Below are 19,271 nucleotides of genomic sequence, written 5' to 3'. Positions count from 1 at the left end.
CTCCAAGCAGGACTCAAACCCCAGACGCACCACAGAGCAGGCCCCAGCCAAACCCACTGTGCCACTGTGTCCCCCAGTAATCAAGATACATCTGAGATATTATCATTAAAACATTTTTTTTAAAAAAAAAAAAACAGTTTTTATGTTTTATACTTTTATTTATTATTTTTTATCACTGCCATACTTGTCTATTTCTGTTTTTTCCTTCTAAAGGGAGGCCTTTAGTTCCTTTTGCCATTACTTCAGTCATAATATACTCTGGAACTCTGGAATTATATTTTGGTATGTCTTTGTTATCTTCCATTTTTTCTCTTTTTTCTTTTCTTTTCATGTTACCTGCAACTCCTGGTATTGCTTTTACTTTTTTGTATTTCAAAGCTTACAATTCACACACACACACACACACACACACACACACACACACACACATTTTCTGAACCGCTTGTCCCATACAGGGTCGCGGGGAACCGGAGCCTACCCAGCAACACAGGGCGTAAGGCCGGAGGGGGAGGGGACACACCCAGGACAGGACGCCAGTCCATCGCAAGGCACCCCAAGCGGGACTCAAACCCCAGACCCACCAGAGAGCAGGACTGTGGTCCAACCCACTGCGCCACCGCACCCCCGCGCTTACAATTCATTTATGGTATTATCCAAAGTATTGTCTGTCATTCACTCGCTGTCTCCTGTCCTTCTTTTTACTTTTCTTCTTATTCTCCTTCCTCACTTTTCATCTTGGTCTTTATTTTAGTGTCTCTCCAAAATTTTTGCACATATCTCTAGGTTCATACCTTGGATGGTACTATTGGTAATCAGTGTATTTGTGATGGGGCAGCTTCACCAAGATACAGTGGTGCCTGAAAGTTTGTGAACCCTTTAAAATGTTATCTTTTTCTACATAAATATGACCTGAAACATGATCAGATTTTCACACAAGTCCTAAAACCAGATAAAGAGAAAACAATTAAACAAATGAGACAAAAACATACACACACACACACTTTCTGAACCGCTTGTCCCACACGGGGTCGTGGGGAGCCAGAGCCTAGCCCGGCAACACAGGGCGTAGGGCTGGAGGGAGAGGGGACACACCCAGAACGGGACGCCAGTCCATCGCAAGGCACCCCTAGCAGGACTTGAGTCCCAGACCCACCGGAGAGCAGGACCCGGTCCAACCCACTGCGCCACTGCGCCACCGTGCCCCCCCCCCCCCCCCCCCGCCAAAAAAAACATACTTGTTTATTTAATTATTGAGGAAAATGATCCAATGTTACATATCTGCGTGTTGCAAAAGTACGTGAGCCTTTGCTTTCAATTACTGGTGTGACCCCCTTGTTCTGCAATAACTGCAGCTAAACATTTCTGGTAGCTGTTCATCAGTCCCACACATTGGCTTGGAAGAATTTTAGTCAATTCCTCCATACAGAACAGCTTCAGTTCAGTGATGTTGGTCAGCTTCCTCACGTGAACCACCCACCTCAGGTCCACCAACATTTCTATAGGATTAAGGTCAGGACTTTGACTCGGCCATTCCGAAACATTAACTTTCTTCAGATTTAACCATTCTTTGGTAGAACCACTTGTGTGTTTAGGGTCGCTGTCTTGTTGCATAAAATACTATCTCTTGAGTTTCAGTTCACAGATGGATATCAAGTCACGTAGGCTTGGATGGATACCCTGACATTTTGCTATGGAACTTGCCGTTACAAATCAGAATTCATAGTTCCAATAAATGATGGCAAGCCATCCTGGTCCAGAGGCAGGAAAGCTAGCCCAAACCATGATACTGCTACCACCATGTTTCACAGATGGGATAAGGTTCTTGCCTTTTGCCAAACATAACACTCATCGGTCCAAAAAAATTCTTCCAGTAGCCTTCTACACATTGTCTTCAGCAAACTGTAAGCAACAATGTTCTTTTTAAAGAGTAGTGGCTTTTTCCTTGCAACCCTGCCATGCACACCATTTTTGTTTAGTGTTCTCCTGATGGTGGACTCATGAACACTGAAATCAGCTAATGCAAGGGAGGCCTTTAGTTCCTTAGATGTCACCCTGGGTTTGTTTGTGACCTTTCAGACTATTATACACTTTGCTTTTGCTGTGATCTTTGTTGGTCGATCACTCCTGGGGAGGGTTGAATTTAATAATAATTTAATAATTTCAAAATGTTGAATTTCCTCTGTTTGTACATGATCTGCCTGACAGTGCACTGTGGAGTTAAAATTCTTTAGAAATTGTTGTGTAACCTTTTCCAGCCTGGTGAGCATCAACAACTCTTTTCTGACATCCTCAGAAATATCCTTTTTTTAACCCATGACACACTCCCACAATCCTGTGTTGTAAAGATTATACTTTGATAGTGAAGCACCAAATTTCTGTTCCTTAAGGAAGGCAGGGCCTCCTCCACTCACATCTGATTGTCACTCCATTGATTGAAACACCTGGCTAATTTTCTCTTCAACTGAACCAAATCTGGGGACATGGTGAGACAGTAGGCTTGGCTAAGTCCTGCTCTCTTGTGGGCCTGGGGTTCGAGTCCTGCCTGGGACACCTTGTGTTGGACTGGTGTCCTGTCCTGGGTCTGTCCCCTCCAGCTTTGTGCCCTGTGTTGCTGGGTTAGGCTCCAGTTTGCCACAACCCTGCTTGGAGCAAACAGTTTCAGCCACTGTGTGTGTATGAACTGAATCCTAGAGGTTCACAGACTTTTGCCACACACAGATATGTAACATTGGATCATTTTCCTCAATAAATAAATGAACAAATATAATGTTTTTGTCTCATTTGTTTCACACACACATTTTCTGAACCGCTTGTCCCATTTGGGGTCGCGGGGAGCCAGAGCCTAACCTGGCAACACAGGGCGTAAGGCTGGAGGGGGAGGGGACACACACAGGACAGGATGCCAGTCTGTCGCAAGGCACCCCAAGCGGGACTCGAACCCCAGACCCACTGGAGAGCAGGACCCAGTCCAGCCCACTGCACCACTGCACCCCCCCCCCCCCCCTCCCCCCCATTTGTTTCATTGGGTTCTTTTTATTTAGTTTTAAGATTTATGTGAAAACCTTATCATGTTTTCCATCATGTTCATGCAGAAATGGAGAAAATTTTTGGCCAGAGCCTGCTCTCCAGTGGATCTGGGATTTGAGTCCTGCTTGGGGTGCCTTGCAGCGGACTAGTGTCCTGTCCTGGCTGTGTCCCCTCCCCCTCCAGCCTTGCACCCTGTGTTGCCATGTTAGGCTCTGGCTTGCCGCAACCCCACTCGGGACAAGTGGTTTCAGACAGTATGTGTGTATGTGTGAAGAGAAAATTGTAAAGGGTTCTCAAACTTTCAGGCACCACTGTAAATGGATACACAGACACACATACACACACACACACACACACACACACACACACACACAGACCTCTTTCCTCTGTAATTTTCTGTACTGCATCATGGACCATTACTGCATACAACTTTCACTGATTCCCAGTGTCCGCTGAAGTTGTTCTTCACATAGCGAATGCAGCTCCTCACCATTCACATTAATAATTAACCAGAGAAATTGCATTGCAGCAGTCCCATGGTCCCGTTTCAAATTTACCAACGCTGTTAACACAGTTTTTAGCTGCATTCTAAAGAGACAATATTAATTAGCATGATTTCCATTGTACTGGTAGCTTACCCTGTCTAGATTTAATAAACCATTTCATATAGCAAATGTCTCTAGACAGGGAAACTGTAGATTATTTATTAGCCTTTGATTGCAGAATACACAGATTGTACAGTTTAGACAGAAATGTATTGGCAGTTTTGTCTTACAGGCAGCTTTACAGAATCCAATAGGATTTCTGTGCAGGTTTATTCCCAGCACAGAAATTCCCTTCTATATAGTAAACAATGAGGTGTTACTATTAACATTACTGTGCTGCACATTAGCAAAGACAGTCTGATGGAATATCTGAATGTGAGCAGGTGAATAATTTTACATACAGGACAATGCACTAAAATGACTAATCATTTCCTACATACATCTTTTTTTTTTTTTTTTTTTTTTACTGGAGCAATTTAGAGGAAGTACATTCCTCAAGGGTACTGCAACTGGAGGTTGGGATTGACACTATGACCTTTGGATCCAAATCCAGCAACTTTAACCACTACGCTATCAGCTGCCCGATTTCTGCATCTGAAGACAATGTTCTGCCCCAATGATTGCCCCTACAATCACAGTGCACAACCAAATCTCATTGTACGTTACCTCGAGGCCACAGTAAACTAAATAGTGGCACTCTGTCATAACTTAATTATCGTACAAAATTGATACCAACGTCTGGTACAAAAAGTACAAAAATTAGACAAACAAACATGCTGATGCAAACTTTCACTTAGGAGAAACTCATGTAATGGAGAAAATTATACTTTTCACTGAAAAAACAATAATGATTAATTGGTAATGTACTGATGTTGTCCAGATTAGGGAGAAAATTAAACGTTTTATTTCGATAAAAAGAGCTGTTATTTCCTTGATGGACATGTGATTTACGATTGGATTTCTCCAACACTGCATGTTCAAGCAATGCAACAATTTTCCATCTTGAGTAGACCTTCTCCAGTTTCTCAAGCCTTGAATATCTGGGGTCTTCCCAGCTTTCTCTCTTGATGTTCCTCGGATACCAGGTAGTCACCCTGATTGTCCATTGGTTGTCTTTTGGTTGTCTTTCGGTTTTGCTGTTTCACCTGCCCATCTCTTTTACTGGCATATAATATTTCAACAACATCGCTAATTCCCATTTCTGAGTGTATAATGTGTACATTTTGTTTATTTTTGTATTTTTATAAAGCGTACTGATGAATAGTGCTTTCTGGTTCTACTTATTTCACATTTTTATGGCTTTATATTGCTCTGAATTGTGATGGTTTTTAAGAGGGGGCGTGGTGGTGCAGTGGGTTAGACAGGGGCCTGCTTTCTGGTGGGTCTGGGGTTCCAGTCCTGCTTGGGGTGCCCTGTGATGGACTGGTGTCCTGTCCTGGGTGTATCTCCTCCCCCTCCAGCCTTATGCCCTGTGTTGCCAGGTTAAGCTCTGGCTCCCCGCAACCCCGTATGGGAGAAGCGATGTTGATGTGACTCTTTCTGCCAGTAATTTGATTCTTACAGGTTGAAGGTTTGAGAGAATTTCGCAAATTTCTTTCCAAGTGTCCTTGCATTTTGTGCAGTTCTTTTGTAATTAATAGGTATGCAGTCTCAATTTTTTGTCATCATTTTAGGATTGCCACATCCTAATCCTTCCTGTTTCTTTCTTGAAGTATCCATTCATGACAAAAAGCATATTTGCCTTGCTGAATTCAGTCACACATTGTTTTACCCAAGTCAATAAAGCCAAATGAATTTTTTTGCTTGCCACACCTCTTCCTAAATTGGCATGGAAATCATGACAAGGTCTTTATAGCAGGTGTTCTAATTGTTGAAGCCTGGAGTGAGGCTATACTCTCTGGATGAACTCACACAGAAATGGACCCAGAAAAAAAAAAAAAAAAAAAACTGCTATCCATCATGTACAGTGATTGTCACCCTAGCTAAACACAGAAACATATTCAGCAACAAACTGGTCTATTTGCTCTGCTCCAAGGAATACCACACACACACACACACACACACACACACACACACACACACATTTTCAGAACCGCTTGTCCCATACAGGGTCGCGGGGAACCGGAGCCTACCCAGTAACACAGGGCGTAAGGCCGGAGGGGGAGGGGACCCCAAGTGGGACTCAAACCCCAGACCCACCGGAGAGCAGGACTGTGGTCCAACCCACTGCGCCACTGCACCCCCATCAAGGAATACTAATGGAAATTATATCTACCGGTATCCATTATGTTCTATAAGAAGTTATCATGCTGCTGGGGGAAGGGACCTCCTAATGATTGACTTCTACTGGTCTTTTTTTGTAACCCCCACTTTTTAAATATGTTTTGTCACTATATGTATGTTGCATGTATGTTTGAGGTTGTATGTTGCTGCAACCTAATTCAGTTTACCTCTGCTGAATAAAGTTTTCATTCATTCATTCATTCATTCATTCATACAGGAGACATTATGTATTAAAGCAATGGACAGAAGAAATAAGTAATAAATTAATAAATAGTGAAATAAGTGAATATGTATGTAATAGATCAATTAAAATAGATTAATAAAAAACAACAGACTGATAGACAATGTGCTTTGTGATGATGAAGTGATGATGAAGTGGACAAAGGGGAGAAAAACCGAAATTCTAGACTGAAGTCAAACTGGACAAAATAAACTTATGGGAGTCACCTGGCAAATAAATGAGGCTGACTTTTTTTAATCTTTACATAACAACAAAGATTTCTAAGATAAAAAATATGTATATATATATCAACTCTGTGGGATGCTAAGATAAAAAAGAAATGTCTCAAGCCTGGGCTTAAACGCTGGGACTAAAGGGGCATCCCATATACTAGCTTCCAGATCTTTTAAGATGTTGGGTGATCTGCTAAAGGCACAACCTCTTATCAAAATCTTTTTAATCTTGGGTACCTGAAAATTGTAGAGAATGCTCTGAAATGTATAGATTAATAATCTCACTACAGAAAGATAGATGAAGGCTGTAGAGGTTTTACAGGCTAAAAGAAGAATTTGAAGCCAGCTCTAAATTTAAGGGGAAGTCAAAGTAAAAACCCAAGAACTGATGTAATATGTTCGTATTTCCTACTTCTAGTCACAACACTTGTAGTAGGAATTTGAATGAACTGTAGACTGTATATAGTTTGATTCCAATTACCTGTAAAAGGGCATTACAGTAGTCAACTCTGTTGGAGATCACTGTATGGACCAGCTTTTACTTGATAAAAAGTACCTTAATTATCCCATGGTTTTCACCTGGAAAAAGCAAGTCTTAAGATACTGAAGCAATGTGAGACCTAAAATATGTAAGTGTTGAAACAATTCTCAGGATTTAACAATATCACAGCAATTGAAATGTATTCCTTTAGAGTTCAGAACTTATTGTAAGGTTTTGTTTTGAAACATCACCACCTACCATGATGACTTCATTTTTTTCTGTGTTTAAAGGTAGAAAGTCACTCTTCCTCAATTTTGATTCAGTAAAGCAGTTTGTTAAACACAAAACACAAATATGTTCTGGTCTATGTCTGATTTTTTTTTTTTTTTTTTCAGTAGAGGTCTAAAGATGGCAACATAACACACACACACACACACACACACACATTTTCAGAACCGCTTGTCCCATACGGGGTCGCAGGGAACCGGAGCCTACCCGGCAACACAGGGCGTAAGGCCGGAGGGGGAAGGGGACACACCCAGGACGGGACGCCAGTCCATCACAAGGCACCCCAAGCGGGACTCGAACCCCAGACCCCCCGGAAAGTAGGACTGTGGTCCAACCCACTGCGCCACCGCACCCCCGGCAACATAACAGTCATTCGGAATGTTACACCTGTGAAAAGGACTATACCTATCGGCTTAATTATAGGATCTGCAAGAACAGAAATTGAATCTTTAACAGTTTGGCAGGGGACTACTTTAAGAGTTTTCATAGGGATTTGTACCATAAGGTACTCTGCAGTAATTAATTTGGAGGCGTTTAGGCATTATGCACAATGGAAGGCTGGGGTCTGATGTAACAACACCACAGCTTGAATTGATAATTACTGAACTGAATTGGACTGAATTGAATTAAGTTGAACTGAATTAAACTGTAATTGAACTGAATTGAATTATGTGGAACAACCTCTGCTCTAATGTTATCCAATTTAGTATTGAAAGAGATAATAAAATCATCATTGATAATATTTGAAGGAGTAATATTCTGAATACCTAGTAGATTAGTTTATGCATAAGTTTTAAATAGGATGCATAAAGTATTTTTATCTCCATTAATCCATGTCGAGTAATATTTAGATCAGAGAATTCATTTTTATATTTTATAACACACTCAGTCTTTGCAGTCTGTATGATTAACACCTACTTAACAGACAGCTGGTAGCATAGTAATTAAAGCAACTTCCTTTGTATCCAAAGGTTGTCTGTTTAATCCCCACCTTTGGCTGTTGTACTCTTGAGAAGGGCACTTACTCTAAAGCTGCCCTGCTGTGTGAATGATTGTAATGTTAACACTGATGATTGTAATTTTAAGATGTAAATAATTTTAATCTTAACATTGTAAGCTGCTTTGGAGACAAGTGTCAGGTAAATGTTAGTCTATGATCTAATTTCAAGCATTTTAACTAAAGACTATGTGAGCAATACAGGGGTGTGGTGGTGCACTGGTGCACTGGGTTGGACTGGGTCCTGCTCTCCGCTAGGTCTGGGGTTCAAGTCCTGCTTGGGGTGCCTTGCAATGAACTGGTGTCCTGTCCTGGGTGTGTCCCCTCCCCCTCTAGCCTTATGCCCTGAGTTGCTGGGTTAGACTCTGGCTCCCTATGACCCTGTATGGGACAAGCGGTTCAGAAAGTGTGTGTGTGTGTGCGTGAGCAATTACTGAACCACAGAGTCCCTTATAAGTAATGCCTAAATTTTTTATTGTCATGAAATGTAGCACATGTTTTAAAACTGAGAATTTAAACTATACTGCATTTGCTTATACAGTCTGAGTCAAATTTTAAAGTATTGTTAACAGATGGCACAATATTCTTGTTGTGTTCTTTAATATCAGTTGACAAAGGCAGTTGTAGTTATTAAATAATGACTGGGAATTGTTTAAAAGAAAACACACCTACACAGTCTGAACCGCTTGTCCCATACAGGGTCACGGGGAGCTGGAGCCTAACCCAGCAACACAGGGCATAAGGCTGGAGGGGGAGGAGACACACCCATGACGGGACGCCAGTCCGTCACAAGGCACCCCAAGCGAGACTTAAACCCCAGACCCACGGGAGAGTAGGACCCGGTCCAACCCACTCCACCACCATGCCCCCACAAAAGAGTCTTTAAATTTACACTGGGAGTAATTACAAGCCAATGTCCCTCAGCACAATCCTACAAGCCTTTGCAGAACTGGGCATCAATGAGCAGTATATTCAACTACTGCAGGAGATGAATGCGGGATGCACAACGGATATAACTCTGCTTGATACCCCAATCTGAGTTGGTGTGCAAAAGAAGTAAAACAGGGGGATACCATCTCTCCCAAGCTATTCACTGCCTGCCTTGAGATGGTTATCAGCAAGACAAGGCTCCAAGGCGGCATCGAGATCAATGGAGAACTAAATCATCTCCGATTCGCAGACAACATCATGCTTATTGCTCAAAGCTCCAGAGAACTGCAAAAAATGCTATGCAAACTGAATAAGAAAAGGAGAGAGATCAGGTTGAAACTGAACTGCTTCAAGTGATTGAAGAGGTGAACTGCTATGTCTATCTGGGACAGGAAGTGAATATGTGCCAAGAGTTGGGAGGCAAACTTGGAAGGAGAATCAGAGCTGGGTGGTGTGCATTTGACTCCATAAAAGAAGTTCTCACAGCAGGTGTCAACTAGGCAATATGTGCAAACCTCTTTAATTCCATTATGCTACGTGGTATACGGCGACAAAATATGGGCATTAACAGAAGAAGAGGAGGAAAGGTTGTCAGTCACTGAAAGGGCAATGGAGAATGGTTCGTGTGATACAGCTAGACCACACAACCAACAAAGCACCAAGAGAAAGCAGAGATGTAAAGGATGTTGTGGCAGAATACATCCAAAATAAGATGAGACGGGCAGGACATATAGCCCGCATAGCGGACAACCGATGGCGGCGGACACTGCCCGGAGCGATGGACCACACTCCTAACTGAATGGTACCCAAGAGAACGAAAGCGACCACCTGGACAACCTCCAAAAAGATTGGAAGATGATCTTGTCAGATGGAAAAGCTGCCTGTGGAGGACAAAAGCAAGGAGAAGGGATGAATTGTGTTGCGTGTTGTGATCGACGCTGTCTGAACAACAGCTATTGGACTGATCAATCCAGGGATCCATGGTATTAACAAGTATGCAGTTATGGGAGTGTTTTGGGCTTTACACAATTTACATTAATTTACGTTTACATTTATCCATTTAGCAGATGCTTTTCTCCAAAGTGACATACATCTCATAGAAAATAGAATTTGTGCACTACATTAGGAGAAAGAGAGACATAGTTGCAGACATGTGATTCAAAAGTACAGTTAGTTTCTTTCCACCATATGCACTAATGTTTACCACACGAGTAGCTGCATAAAACTTTCAGAATATCAACGATTACTAATCAGCTTCTACTATTTTTTTTTTTTCTTGAGATGCATATAAACATTTACATACATTACAGGAGTAGCTGCACAAACGCTTATCCGGGCATGATGTTAAATTTATGGTGCATGAACATTTACACCTTACATAAACTTAAGAAATCATCAGTGAAGTGAGTCTGAATGAAATGAAGACCCTTTTTAAATGTGGACAGAGTTTCAGCGGTTCTCAGTGAGAGGGGGAGGTCGTTCCACCACAATGGAGCCAGAAACGAGAACCTCTGTGCTTTACCTTTCGTGGGGGGCCAGCAAGCGTGGAGATGTAGAAGAATGTAACGGTTTGGTTGGTGTATAGCAGTTGATCAAGTCTTGTAGATAGCTGGAAGCAGTTTTATTGATGAATTTGTCAGCTATAACCAGAGTCTTAAATTTGATCCATGCAGCTATAGAAAGCCAGTGCAGAGAAATGAGTAGAGGAGATACATGGGAATGCTTAAGCAAGTCAAACACAACTTGAGCAGCAGAATTCTGTATCAGCTCTAGATATTTGATGGCAGTAGCGGGAAGGCCAGACAGGAGAGAGTTGCAGTAGTCCAAATGTCACCATGGCCTGGACAAGTGGACTGAGTTGGACTGAGTTAGGATCCAGAGGGGGTTTCTTTACCAGCAGTGAAATGAGAGTAATTTTAAAGGCAGATGGGATGCAGCCAGAGGAGACCAAGAAGTTGATGATCTTAGACATGAAGTTAAAGAGTTCCAGGGAGATGGTGTGTAGGGATAATCCTTCAGAATTGAATGAATGAACTTTATTGCCAAGTATGTTTACACACACACACACACACACACACACACACACACACATTTTCAGAACCGCTTGTCCCATACAGGGTCACGGGGAACCGGAGCCTACCCGGCAACTCAGGGCGTAAGGCCGGAGGGGGAAGGGACACACCCAGGACGGGACGCCAGTCCGCCGCAAGGCACCCCAAGCGGGACTCGAACCGCAGACCCACCGGAGAGCAGGACTGCGGCCCAACCCACTGCGCCACCACGCCCCCTCAGTATGTTTACACATACAAGGAATTCGTCTTGGTGATAGGAACTTCCACAGCACAGACAGAATGACAGTGACAAGACACAGATAACAAAAGTAGAGTGGACTAATAAAAGATAAAAAAAAAAATATATAGAGTATAATTTACACAATATACAAACTAGACACTAGACATTATATGTTTGTACAGGTATGTTATATACAAAGCAAGGGAAAGTAAATAAGAGATATGATGTGAAAAATAAATATAAATATAAAAAGCATTGTTTATTGCACCAGTTTACTCCCTAGGGGGCGTTTAGCTGTTCATGAGGTAGATGGCCTGAGGAAAGAAACTTTTCCTGTGCCTGGAAAAGCTTAGAGTGAAACTACTTTTACTGAAAGTCTTTGATTCCATATACATATATGTGAATGTTGAAACCACCCATTATAACAATGTATTGTATGTGATAGCTAAAGGGGCCAGAAGGTTACTCGCGGGATCTCAGTGAGACAACCGTCCTCCTTAGCGCTTATTGTCCCGATCTCCTTTATTCCACGTCCCAGTTCTTTGTTCCTCAGCTTCTGACCATTCGCCTCGTCTCCTGATTACGTCCATGGGTCCTCACTCCCACTCTGACCACCGATCGACCAACTCTTTGTCTGTCCCCGACAATGAGAACTCTGCTGACCCCTCGGTTCCTGATAAACGATCCTGCACTTGGGTCCAGCCGTCCCCACATCCTCTGTTCTGTGTGACATTCAGTGCGAAAAAAAATCTGACTTGAAACTCAGTTCCAAGTCATGTATCAAACAACTGTCATGATCTCAGTCACCACATACCACCAGTCGCCACAATAAGCATTTGCTTCAGAACTCTTAGCAGAATCACTTGCACCTGGATTCAATAGACATTTTGATTTTTTCAAGAGAGACTGGCAAAAGTCAGAGTGTGTATCCTAGCTGAACAGCTTTGCCAAGTGTTTACTGGTTTGTTGTTTCTGCCTTCGTAACGGGATTAGCTGGTGCCTGCTGTGTGATGGGTCTGGGATTCGAGTCCTGCTTGGCATGCCTTGCGATGGACTGGCATCCCATCCAGGGTGTTTCCCCTCCACCTTCAGTCCTGTACCGTGTGTTTCCGGGATAAGTGCCGGCTCACCGCGACCCCGCTCGGGACAAGTGGTTGTTGACATTGGTTGGTTGTTTCTGCGTTGTGTTCCCAATACCTGCTTCCTGTGTGTACCTTTGTCTTGCATTCAGTGTCTTTGTAGTGTTCCATGTCTTCCAAGTCTCCAAATTGTGTATTACCTGAGTCATCCAGTAAACCTGTCTTCTTTTTGCTTTAGTACTCAACTCTTCCTATTGCCGAAAACTGCAGCAATCAACTTTTGCACTGCACACTTGTAAATAAATTCTGCACTTAAGTACACAAGCTTCTAGGTCTGATCTTGACAATCAACTTTGTTATTTAATTAGCAAATATTCACCAAACAATATTTTACACTTCTTTATGGAAAAGGTGTATATTTAGTTTGTTGAGTTTTAAGTAACAACTACTAACACTCCTAGTGAAAGATCTACTTAGTACTTGTAATTAACTGATGCTTCTTTGTTTTGCTATGATTTGCATATTTATTTAAATTATGCAGGTTGTCATGGGAATGTCCCTTCAGAATGATTTAGTGTAATAGCTAGAAGAAGGTAGTCTGTGGGATTATATAGCCAACCATTTTATGAATACTGAGCTGCAGCCAGGATGGTGCTTCTAATTAGTCAGTTAGGCAATTTTGCAGCTATATTTTGTTAAGAGATCCCATTCGCTTATTGTGGAAACCATCTCTCCTAATGAAATCTAGCCTTTTAACAAAATTGTCACAACTGTTAATGCAGTGCTTCTGATTTCACAGACTGTTACTAAACAAGGTTGTTTCCCAAATTACATCAAACACATGGTTTTAAGTTGTTACAGTGACTCTATATTGCTCATAGTGTGTTAATGTGTGTGCATGTGTTACATTCCTTTATTGGTCAAACTGCACATACAGTCAAAACCCATGTCTGAACCTGTCACCATATAAATCTTATGGGATATGTTACAATAATCTTGCACTTAAAAAAGAAAATACATAATAGTTATTATGTTAATAAAAAATACTTTCATTATTTTTAAAGAAAAAACTGTAAAAACACCAACATACACAGAACAAATATATATTTAAATGCCACCTCAGAAATAAATCCCTTCATATTTCTTCATATTTCTGTGAGTTTCCTCCAGGTGCCTGTTTCCTTGCAAAGTCATCAAGTCATGTGCTTCATCTGAATTGATAGCTCTAAATTGCCCATAGTATCACGACCCCAAGGGTGAAGTCCCTGATGACCAACAGAGGTTTCACGTCACATCAGTCTAACTACATCAACACTCCTGGCCTCTGTTGACCATTTGACCAGCACCACAGTTCTGTAAAAAGGTTGAAGACCTGTCACTGGTTAGTGGGTCATTGATCTTTGATTTAATACCTTCCTTGTGGAACTGTTCAGTGACATATTTTCTGAGTTCTGTTCCAGTCCTGTGCACTTATCTAGTCTGCGTCTGTCCTTTGTGATTCCATCCAGATCCTGTATTCCCACTATGTCCACGCCTCATTTCCGTGTATTACGTTTGTTCAGGTAAATCCATTTCACTTACTGTCAGAACACTTTGTGCGCCTCTTTGTTCTGTGTTCACCGTCTCACCTGTACACTTTATTTCCTAATACGCACTGTGCACTTGTATGTACGCTTTGCTGTTGAGATCATTGCTCTCTGTGTCCATATTTGGACATTACAGTAAAATATGTCTGTGTCCATTTCACGCCAGGATGTTACACATAGTGTGTGTATTTAGCACTGAAAGTGGCCCTGGATAAAGGAGTCAGTGAAACACCACATCAAGCATCTGCTGAATTAATAAATAGTAATTTTAATTAAAATTCCGTGTTAGGTTCAGCTGACATTATCTAAATTTGGTCCACATAAATGCAAAAAAATGCCTTTTGAGACAAAGTAGCTGTGTTGAATAGCTCTCCTTATAATACTCCTTGTACAGTTGAATTCTTGTAACTCTAATACCTGAGGGTTTGACTATGCTTTGTTCTGAGTGGAATTTGGACTGGCTTCCAACAGTATCAATACACTACTCAGAAGATTTGTTCTTGTTGCTGACAGTTAACGTATAAGCAAGCACAAAAATGGGGAAAGTCATTGCATTTTTCATTGAAGAGGCTATAAGGGCAATGTGGTATTCAGTCCTGTTCCCCAGACCATGAAAGAGTGCCATTCATGGACAAGTTTAATATTATAAAATACATGTGCCAGGAAGCCAATGTGGTGTGAAAGCACCCTTCTTTTTTTCTGCAGCAGTGGACTGGGATGCAGCCACTATGTTAGATGTCTGCTATTGAGCACATCCATTAATGTGCTTGCCTCAGAATGTCAGGGTTCTCAGATCCAAGCTCACTCTTCTTGCTATAATATATTACAGATCTGCTTAAATGTTTCATTTAAAACAACTCCTACAGCTTAGTTTTACTTTACACTTCAGTATGGTTAATTTTATTAAACTAATTACGTCGTTATTTTTATACAGTGATTACCCAATCAGTTATGCAATGCATGGAAATCTGTGTCAGTGTTTCCAGCTGTACTATTTCTACCTTAAAGTGTTATATTACAATATTAATTTTTCGTTCAGTGACAATATGAAGTGGTTGTCAGGTTTCACATTTCACTGGCTTCTACCGGCTACCTTTTTGTTTGCTTATTATTAATTATTCATTATTAATTAGCTTTGTTATCCCATAAGAACAAGAGCAATGACTATTCACTTGGACCCATGATGTATGGACTGGAAAAATTGCTTATTCATATTATATGTTGTAACCCCCTGCTAGCCTACAGCATGCTGTTACTCTTCCATTAACCTTACTGGGGTCACAGACACTGGGAACAATGTTCAAGTCTTCATCTCAGCCATCACCAAATCACTTCTGAACACACCAGGACCACATCATCAGTCATAGTACAGATATAAGGACACCGGAGCCATATTTTAATGCACAATCTCATTCAGTGTTACTGAGAATCTGTCTGTCCTAATTTGTAATAACCATACTTTGAATACCTGTTCCTCTAACCTTTTGTTCCAAGACCCCATTCCCAGTGTGTTCCTGTGCCTCAGCCCTTAAGTTTACCTTCCAAGCTTCCATGTCTCCAAGTCTCCACATCTCCACATATTACATACCCCATGCACTGGAATCCATCCTCTTTCTTTTTGTGACACTCAGTCCAAGTTAAGTTGTGTTGATGCACATGTGTGCCACAGAATGTGTTTAATCAAAAAAATACTATTATGTTGACTTCATTAAAGTTAACCTGCCAACAGCCTAGAACTAATCGTCAATACCTCATCTGTTACCTTCAACCAATCACCTGACAGGAAGAACAAAAATAGCTGGTGTCTAGTTTTTCAACGATATGTTGAATGATGGAGCAGTTAAGATCATGGTAGCTCATGAAAAGTTGAACCAAATGCCCCAGTTTCTACACCATCTGGGCAGCAGATGGTCTAAGAAGGACACTTTGTAACAAGAAGGTTGCAGGTTTATTTGCCAGGAGGTTAAAACATCACAACCTTGATAAAAACAGTGTAACAAACTACTGAAAAATATGAAACCTAGTAAAAAATTTTATGAAATTGTAAGATATTGAGGGGAGGCGCGGTGGCACAGTGGGTTGCACCGGGTCCTGCTCTCTAGTGGGTCTGCGATTCAAGTCCTGCTTGGGGTGCCTTGCGACGGACTGGCGTCCCGTCCTGGGTGTGTCCCCTCCCCCTCCAGCCTTACGCCCTGAGTTGCTGGGTTAGGCTCCGGCTCCCCGCGACCCCGTATGGGACAAGCGGTTCAGAAAATGTGTGTGTGTGTGTGTGTGTGTGTGTGTGTGTTTTTGAAGAATGCTTATGAACTTAGTCATAGTCAATGAACTGTTTTCATTGAAATACACAAACACAGTTTTAAATTAATATAATGTTAAAGAAAAGGAAAAATCTATTACAATGTTTCTCCTTTTGTCCTATTAGTTCACTGAATTTGTATTTTACAGTTTTTCTCAATCGTTTTGACACATTTCTCCAGATGAATGTAATTGCTCTCGAAACAATTAACACAGCCAACTAAACACACTCTTACCTTGACCAAACAATTCAATTCCACTGCATAAAGAAGTACTGCCTTTTCTTCTACTAATGCATTTACTAAAATTAAATACTAACATCAAAAGTATAAGTGCGTGCTCTGTTGATTGTATAATGTAGTCTGAGGTACATACACAAATACATGAATGCAAATGCACATTTATCGCGATGTTCTCTACTAAGGAGTTCTGCTGTATAGCAATGAGTTATCTGAAAGAAAAAATATGTACTGCAATCACTGAACTTTATTGATCATGCTTCTCATTCACATCTGGCCAGAGAATTTCATCTACATCACAGCATATATTCTCGCGAGCCATGCATCGTGGGAAAAAACATCGTGAATGTTGAATCCATGCTTGACAAGCTGCTGCCTCAACATCTCCACAGGCCTCTTCCATTACTTGAAGAAGACTTACTTGACTGTAAGGGTTGCGATCATATACTTTCCATCTCCAACAGGAGAAAGACTCCTCAGTTGGATTCAGGAAAGGAGAATATGGCAGAAGGAACACCATCTTGAAATGTGGGTGATGCTCAAACCACTTCTGCACCAATGCCGAATGGTGGAATGGCACATTGTCCCAAACAACTACAAAATTTCGTTCAATTTGCTTCTGGTCAATCTGTGGGAAGAGGATTTTATTGAGGGAGTTCAAAAAATTTGCATCCTTTCGGCATTCTATGGCCCAAAGACAGCATTCTGTGCCACAACATCAGTAGTTGAAATTGCGGCAGACATGGTGATGTTGTCTCCCCGTTGTTCAGGGACACTGACTGGGGCAGGATGGCCAATCACATTCCTCCCTCTTCTCCTTTTTTTGTTAAGGCTGAAGCCAGCTTCATCAATATACAGGTACTCGAAATGAGTAGCACTGCTGTCCAACTCCAAAATCCTCTAGAGTAAAAAGAACACAAGGTACAATAAGTTAGTGTTTTTTGAAGTAATGGTATTGCATGGTATGGCAAAGTTTATATTGTAAGTGTTGCAGAGCAGTCCAGGTTCCCACTCTGACACAGCAATATGCCCAGAGACGCCTGAATTTTTCCACTTAGAGTGGAATAGTATATAGACACATACAGTAACATCCAGGAAAACACACACACACACACACACACACACACATTTTCAGAACCGCTTGTCCCATACGGGGTCACGGGGAACCGGAGCCTACCCGGTAACACAGGGCGTAAGGCCGGAGGGGGAGGGGACACACCCAGGACGGGACGCCAGTCCGTCGCAAGGTACCCCAAGCGGGACTCGAACCCCAGACCCACCGGAGAGCAGGACTGTGGTCCAAACCCACTGCGCCACCGCACCATCCAGGAAAACAATATCTTTGTATTTACGATAAAAGTGCAGTAATTGTGTGACTTACACGTACTTGAACAAACTGGAATCGCAACTCTTTCACTCTGATAGAGTTCCTCTCAAAGGGCACTTTGTATACCTGCTTCATCCAGATGGCATTTCTCCTTACAACTCAATCAATTGTGGCAAGACCGCATTGCTGAATATTCTGGAATACTTGGTTGTCCTGTATTATTCTTTGCTGGATTTCTTTGAGGCGGATGGTGTTGTTCTGGACCACCATGTCAACAATGGCATGCTCTTGTTCAACTGAAAAGAGTCTTGTTCGTCCACCTGAATGTTGTCAAACTTCTATTCTGAAGAATGTTTGGATGAATACAAACATTTATAGCAGAGAACTAGAGTACTACATTCTAACCATAGGAGTGCAATGATATGCTTACTTACCTGTTTTCACTCTGAAATGTGCGGATAATTGAAGCCACTGTGGATCTGTTTATGTTGGGCTGAACTCTCTGCCCAGCTTCTCTGAAGGAGAGACCATGATTTATGACATGGTCAATTAGGGTGGCCCTCATTTCATTGAAACCCGTCTGTACCCAATCCTTCTGCCTCTCCTCCTTCCTCTTCCACCCTGCTGTCCCCTTCATCTTTGCTCATGTCTTGTTACATTTTCTTCTCTTGCTCTTTCCACTACACCATTGCCCTCCACACTACCCATCACTCCTCCTTCTACTCCTCTCCCTTCTCCTCTTCCTACATCCTCACCTCCTCTCCCCTCATTTCCCTCTACCTCTTCCACTCTTCCTCTACCCTCTCCACCACCTCTCAATCTTACATGTCTTCCTTTTCCCCTTCTCATTCTTGTTCTTATTCTTTGCCTTTTTTCTTTTCCCCTTTTATAGCTGTAGGAATTGTGATAACTGTGTAATCAATTTGGAAATTTGCATTTCCTGTGTTGTGTGTATTACTAAATCAGCAGATATCAATTTGGGGCTCATTGAGAACATACCATGTGTAACTGAGCATTGAACAAATGACAGATTTTTGCTTGTTGTGTTTAGCAAAATGGTACATAAATATTTGTAATTTGTGTTAAACCAATGAAAGACATGCAATTGCTTTTTTCCTCATATGTTACAGTTCTGGTTGGCTGTATGAACTGTTGTGCAAACATTGCAGAATTCTGTGCACAGTGTTTTGGGAAAAGTATGCATGTCATTTGAAAGTAGTATGAAATAGACAAGAACTTACAATCTATTTAGGACAATGAATGAAGTATTCAGATGGCTGTGTTAATTGTTTTGAGAGCAGTGACCAGAGTTTGGAGTAATGTGTCAAATCGAAACTGTAAAATTGTACGAAGCTGCAAGACTGTCCTCCCAAAAATCATCAAACCTGAACAAACTGCATTTGTTTTGTCTCCTATAATCTATGTTGTGCTTGAAATATAAAATTTATT

Source organism: Scleropages formosus, chromosome 10 (genome assembly GCF_900964775.1).
Source record: "Scleropages formosus chromosome 10, fSclFor1.1, whole genome shotgun sequence".
In the NCBI taxonomy this organism is placed as follows: domain Eukaryota; kingdom Metazoa; phylum Chordata; class Actinopteri; order Osteoglossiformes; family Osteoglossidae; genus Scleropages; species Scleropages formosus.
Note: the sequence above shows the minus strand (reverse complement) of the source record.